Raw genomic sequence first — 7277 nt, 5'->3', positions numbered from 1 at the left:
AGTAGAAAGACTCCTTATCAGTTGATGCTACAGAGACTGGGATAAGGTGTGGTAGTTTGGATCACTTGGCCTGATGCAGACTTTACCTTACCTCCATTGTTGAAACTCTCCCTCGTAGACTTGAAATTGTAGAAATTTGATTCATGACTAATTTTTAATTCTGTAGTTTTTAAACATACACCTTATTCCAAAATGGCCGCCGTTTTAGTATTCTTTTGTTTACTTGCAAACTAGCCCTTGTTGCCTCGTTTAAGAGAAAATATTCTTTTGAATTTCGGGTTTAAGAACGAGGCAACAAGAGCTAATTTGCAAGTAAACAAAAGAATACTAAAATGGCGGCCATTTTGGAATAAGGTGTATACAGTAATACAGAATTCAAGGGCACCCAACGGAATATTTCGGTAAATTATCTGTTCGGATGGAACGTTGGCTAAGAATTTCGAAATTTTTTTCCCAGCGACGCTCTAGACTTCTCAAATTTTTTCGGAAAACCATAAAGTTTCCCTAGAATTTTCGGAATTGATGTGCTCACTTTTATCATGTCCCATAATTTTCGGACGGTTTTCTTTATTCTCTAAAATTTTCGTTTGGCCTAATTATTCCAAAAGCTGCTAAAAGTTTCGGTGAGCATTAGAGGTAATCAGGAATGTACGTGAACCTAATGAAAGATAAAGGCAATTGAGGCGATTGAGCTCGCCATTAGCCTACTTATCAGATTATTGGAGAAGTTATTTTTGTGGTTAGAGCATCTAAAACGATCAAATTATTCGGTTTTGACCGTAAAAAGATTCCTACGCCAACGACAATCCCTTGATCGGTTCAGAAACGTTCGTAAACCTACAAGAAAAGGGGTTTGTCCTTGTACAGTATATGCAGTGTTTCGTCACCAAATGTGAGATCAGAACGGAAATATAAAGAAAAGCCTATGTTTTCAGCTTTGCTTCTTTCTAAATGCCAGCAGTGCGTGCCTATTATGTATTATCACTTCTCCTTCCTCGCCACGTTAAAGAAAGCCATATATGCAGGATTCATATCTGCTTCGTTTGTTTGACCCTGTTTACACCTATTATTTGTCAGCTCTCCAAAAACCTTAATTTTTTTAAGCCCTGAATTTGATTGAAGACCGGGATTTCATTAGCTTGTTCAATAAACAGATGGCTGTCTAGCTTGCTCCAGTTTCAGAGTTTGTGGAAGCCAGTTAGCCGTCATGTCAGCATGTGTCCTGATTTAAACTTGCGCAAGCTTCTATTCCCATTTTTTCGCCCTTTAATTTTTTAGCTTATCGTATCTATAACAAAAATCTCGATCGTGATTGGTTTTCAGCGCGCCTATTTGTCACGTAATCCGCGCGCGATCACGTGGTTGTCCAATTACAGGTATCCAATTTGAACTTTTGTCGCTGGATACCTGTAATTGGACACCCACGTGACTCGCGCGTCAATTACGCGCAATTTAATGGCTTCCTTCGCACTGTTTCTTACAGTTCTCAAAATTTCTGAAAAGCGTACAGACGTTTTCGCTCAAAAGAATTTCTCAAAGAGACATTTTTAATCCCAAAATTTCTTATAGATACGATTAATTAGTAATTGGACCTCGTGTCGTACAATTCCGGGAGTAATCGTGCTCGTAATTTCAAATCGGCATTGCGCTTCGCGCTCGTCAGATTTTGAAATTACTCGCGCGATTACTCCCTGAATTGCACTCCACTCGGTCCAATTACTATTACTTCTCGGGCGATAATGGCGCGGCGACGTTATTTTATCGCGCGATAAAATTGAAAGACGTGTCCTTTATAGGGCACTGTGAAACTGACTTGCAGCAGTCAACAGTGCTTTCGTAAATAAAACCAAGCATAGAAACGCGGGAAATTCGGCCAATTTAGCGGTTTTTGGCTCAACTTCAAGGTGGATTACATTGTAATGCAAATGACAAAAGTTCAAGTATATGTGTAAAGAACAGTTCAAAGGGTAGTTGATCAATTTTACTTGAATTTGTCAAAAGGTGCGCAATTTTGTAGTTTCTCGTTTAAATTGTTTGTTCACAGATTTCCATCCAAGTTTTCGACGAAGACTGGTGGTTTTTCGACCAGTTATCGTTGGTGGTCAAGTTTTGAGCTAGAATAGACAATTTAGCCATACAATGCTATTTATTCATTTCTCCCAAGTGGGTTTTGAGAACTAACTATACAGCAATATACGACTTGAATTTATACGAAAAATTAAAATTACAACAAGGTATTAAGGTATATATATAATATGTATTGGATCTGAAAAATAGCAGGAAAACCCTAACGTGTGCAATGAGAACACACAGAGGTCCAAAATGTAGTGTATATATAGTATGCACTATTTTATGTCTGGATGAAAATGCTAGATTTTAATGATTGAAGGCTAATTAAACATACAGTAGAACCCCTATTTTCCCCGAGAGTGGCTGTTTAAGAGGGGTTGAACCGTACTTTCTAACCCTAAAAACTGCTAAGGGTACAACAATAGTGTGTACACCAGGTTATAAGACAACGCGGATAAAAACAATGGACCTGGACGTATTCCATGGGGTTAGCAATAGTCTGGCTAGTAGTATCCTGATGTTGTAAGGGCCCATTAACCGATTTGCTAAGGTCAGCCTAAGCACGGAAAATTTGAACAATTCAAAAGCTTTCACATTCGGTTACATTTATATATTTTTTTCTTAGTGTTTAACACAATTCAAAGTAACAAAGTGACAAAGTACAAACCAAAACAAACTAAACGAAAAACAGAAAAACAAGCACAAAAGAGAAATCTTGATCACCTCCGTGGGGCTTTCGTGAGCTTCGTTTGACCTTATCGAGCTGCTGGTAGTGTAGACTGCGCACGCGCTGATAGAGTAACTTCCGATAGATATCGCGGGCATTTTCGGTTTCTTTAAATGCTAAGGGAAATGCTGTTTCCCATTAAAAACAGCTCTTTTTGACGAGTTACGAATTAAGCCAACGTTGGAAACAAAAAAATCATACTTTTTTTCCCGTAAATTACGAAATTCTCTCAAAATCTGGCCTTTTAGAAATGAAGCAAAATCTATGCATAGCGTAATATAGATTTAAGTTAGAATACTGAACAAGGTATAAATCCCCACGAAGTAATATGCTTGGGTGACTTTACATTTTTCCGATTGAGTCACATGACCATGCGCGTGGCCTGATGACTTCAACACTTGTGTAACTGATGATGGTTAAGATAAAGTACATGAAATAACCTTGAACTATGTACAAATGACAAGGTTATAAGAAAATAAATTTTCCTCAGCAACGGCTTAAAAAGATCAGTTAATGGGCCCTTAAAGTTGTAGTGATGCAAGTTATCACTCTAAAGATATACCAGTTACCGCAAAGTGCCTACAAAACAACTCAACTTTTGTCTTCTAGGAATTAATAAGAACAGAACATATACGCACATTTCTTAATTTAAAGTCGTTACGAAATCTAACTGAAAACAGTAACTTATGATTCTTAGTTGAGGCAGATTTGGTCCGTCAAATCAAAGGCCCCAGTAGTTTCGTATAAATAATACTACAACTTGCTGCTTATTGCTGCCACGTAAAAAATCACAAATACCCTTCGACCTTCACACTTTCTTCGCTTCTCGGGCAACGACAGGAACATTCTATTGTTTAAATAGAGTGTGGTCTATTGCTTAATTATTCAAACTCTTTTTCACTTACTGGATACTTCATCCATAATAGTATTTTTAACTATCTTACGGAGGGAGAGAACGTCTCGGTGGGCGAAGTTTCGATTCCATGTAGACCACTACAAGTCTCTGTTGACAAATTCCAAGAACTGTTCAAAACATTTCATTACGTATAAACCACAGTCTTTGTCGTTTGGCTGTTGAGGGACTGTAGGATAGCTGACCTCTTCCACCTCCAGGGTCTTTTTTCCACCTTGTGGTGGTCTAGCTGACCACACGTCTTTAAGGTATCTAACTATCCTACGTTCAACAGTGTTTTTTGCTCCTTGTGTAGGGAATCGAGTATCATCAGCCTGATGCTGGAATCTATCCTGACGATTACCAAAATCCAATGGCGACTATTACACACGGGAATTACCAGATACTTCTTGGAGAAAATGTCTGTATTTTTTGTCCATTTCATTAACGCCTGTGGGTTGAATTGCGATAATTTTTTATAGAAACAGGAATTATATAGACATAACATCTTCTTTAAATCGCAATGTAGCTGATTTTCAGCGGCGTGGAGCAAATAAAAATCCAGAACGTCATCATTCACTTCTTGGTCTTTCTCGAGGCACAATGTAAAGCAACTGTGCACATCTACACTTCCAAAGCTGGTTTGATGCGATAACAGAGTGGACACAGGAAGAATGAGGACATCGTCACTTTCTGCAGACTTTCGTTCTTTGATGTTCAAGACGAGTGCTTCAAATGTTAGATCATCTATGGTGAGACTTCTTTGAGAGGTTGCAGCCTCAACGAAGGATCTTATGTAATAGATAAGGGCATTGAAGTTGTCGAATTTAAGCACCACTGAAGACCCCTTTTCATCTACCATTCCTCTCGAATTTCTTGCATGAGAATCTATTACATGCCATGTGGAATAGCTTGGTGCACAGGCAATAGTGTAGTCTAAAATTCGTAACAATAATCCAGTTGCTTTCTCTTTTTGACATTTTTCAAAGATGTCCTCTAATCTAGCGAAGTCATCATCGTCTGAGGTAGTGTCCCTTTTATCAATTGTCCCACCTACTATTTCTCTCTCTGTAAAAAACTGAAAACGGAAACATTGCAAGTCTTTAGGAAGTTCATCAAGAGCTAACTTAAGTCCACCGCTTGCGGATTTTCCAATGTAGCAAAGCTGGTTGACATGTACTTTGTCTCCTGTGAGTAGGACTTGGTCAAGATCACTTGCTTTCCAGGACTCTACAGGTTTAACTGTAGTATATAGCAAAGAGGTAAGGGTTATCGATGAACACTGCTGTCCAGGACACTGGCAGTCCTCGTGCCAAGACAGGTGAAATGAGCCTCTGCACACTTGTAATTGGTCTCCATCGCTTTTTCCGTTATCAGAACAAGAGCCGCGACTGCTGTGGGTGGTTGATGGGTCAATATCATCTCCATGATCATCACCAGCGTATGACTGTCTTTTTTCCAAAATAACATTTACGCTTTCACCTAATTTACTGCCAGGTTTTTCACTTGGAGTCTTTCGTTTACATTTCCTCTTGGTTTGCGGAGCAAAATGGGTTTCCAGGTCGCTTCCACTGGAATTGCATTCTGGCAGAGACTGGCTGCGAAGGGACTTTCTGAAGTTTTTTCCGTCTTTCTTTTTGGTAGATTTCCTCTTTTTACCTGTCTTGGTGAGGGGAGTTTTCTTTCTTGGTAATGGAATCTTACCAGTAGGCACATCTTTCTTTATTCTTTCATGACTCTCTGAATTTGGATTATTGGCTGTCGTAACATTTGAACTCTTAATCTTTTTCCGTTGCTGGACTTCAACTTCGCCTTCATTTTTGGTTCTATGTTTCCGCGCTCTCCCTCTCTTTGAAACAGTCTGAAACTGAACAGGCTCTCGGAAAGAAGAACTTGGAAGCCACATGTCGTCCTCAGAGCTATATCCTTTGAAACGCACTTTGTACTCCTCGGAGTGGTACTATCTATTTAGACGGACGTCAATTATTTTTTCAACCTCGTAAAATTTGTTGTCGTCAGCACACTCAGCAATTTGATCAATGCCAGTTTCACTACGGTTGTAATTTGCAAGCCCAGTCTCTAGGTCGAGTTGGCTCTTTTCAGATAACTTTGCTATGCCATCACTGTCGGTCTCAAGCACTACTTCCATTAGTACTTTACTGACTGGCAACCATCGAGAGACAAAAACAGAGCTCACAAAACCATACTGGTTACTTTTTACATCTCGGTAGATTATGCCTCTGACGGTGTGTCTGCATTTAGAACTGGTGCTGACTAGTTCTTTTCCATCTTCAGATAAGATAGACAAAATATGAAGAATGAAGTAGTCATCTTTGTCTGCAACTGCCACGTGCCTGAACTGAATTACATCGTGAGATGGGTCAATGGGTTTGAGAGAAGTGTGGAGGGAATTAGTAACCCAATGTTTGCGGCTTCGTTCTTTCGAGATAAACTCTCTTGGGATCAGCAACTTCAAAGCTTTCTTTACATGGATCGGAGAACCATTCCTTTCAATGTACCATTTAGATTTCCTCTCGCTAGGTTGTTCTGAATCTAGGTCCTCATCATCATCTGACTCCAATTTCTCTGTTTTATCTGCAGTCATTTGCTGCTCATCGTCGACTTCATCAAGTTGGGAGGGTTGTCTCATAAACTCGTCTTCCTCGTTTTCTATAAGTAGGTTCTCCATCACTACTTCGTTATCTACACTGTTCGGCGTATTTATGTCAAGAAAAACTTCCAATGTATCATAAGACGGCGGTTGGTCTGATACTATAACGATCTCAACAGGCTGGGTAAATCTGTAAGGCATTGTCCAACAACCATTTACTGTTAGGGTAGTCTCGAACTCATCTGGTAAGTATTTTCTTATAACATCCTGTGCCTGTTTAACGCCAGCTCTATGCATAGAACGCTGTCTTTCTAAAATCTCCTTATAGGTACATGGGTACTGGTATGGAGTATCATTCCCTTTGCGGACTTGGAAGTGGGACAATTTCCTATTGCTTGTGGCAGGGATTCGTATTCCTTCATATGATGATAACTCAGACAGAGCTTCGTTGATGAATGCCAGATCTTTCGTCTTACTGATCATATCAGCATATGTTGGCGAGGTATCTAGTGACTGGAGTTGGTTCCATAGAGGTTAGAACATTTGCAGTTTCTCACTAGATAAAAAACAGAAAAGCATGGAAAAGAGCTCTGTGCTGAGACTCTAGAGGAGAAAGAATCAAATTGAGACATTGGATCCCTTAGTAGGTCAGTCACAATTTCTTTTATGTTTGGTATCATGTACCAGAAATAATAATTTGCACAAAGTAGGTAGAAAATTAAAACGAATATAGCTCAATCGATTGTCTCACAACTGTTCAGCTATTTCAACAAATTGTTGTTATGTGTTTGCATACCTTAGCCTTTCAGGGGTAGGGTGTACAAAAATTCCTTAAGACTACAATGGCAGGGGTTCTGTTGTTGAAAGTATTGTTTTTTGGGAGGAAGGACACAGGGGTTTAATTGAATGCTTAATGGGCTGGACTTCAAGTCTAGCAGTCAGGTTTTAAACCAATGGTGAGGGTCTCTGCACTGTGT

The 7277-nt window shown here is 39.4% G+C and overlaps 1 pseudogene; it reads right to left on the bottom strand.

The window, feature by feature from the left end:
- Positions 1-3370: 3370 nt before the first annotated feature.
- LOC145495919 (uncharacterized) lies at positions 3371-4965 on the bottom strand (annotated as a pseudogene).
- Positions 4966-7277: the final 2312 nt, after the last annotated feature.

This window comes from Orbicella franksi, chromosome 8 (assembly GCF_964199315.1).
Source record: "Orbicella franksi chromosome 8, jaOrbFran1.1, whole genome shotgun sequence".
NCBI lineage: Eukaryota > Metazoa > Cnidaria > Anthozoa > Scleractinia > Merulinidae > Orbicella > Orbicella franksi.
This window is presented reverse-complemented; position numbering and strand designations above follow the sequence as displayed.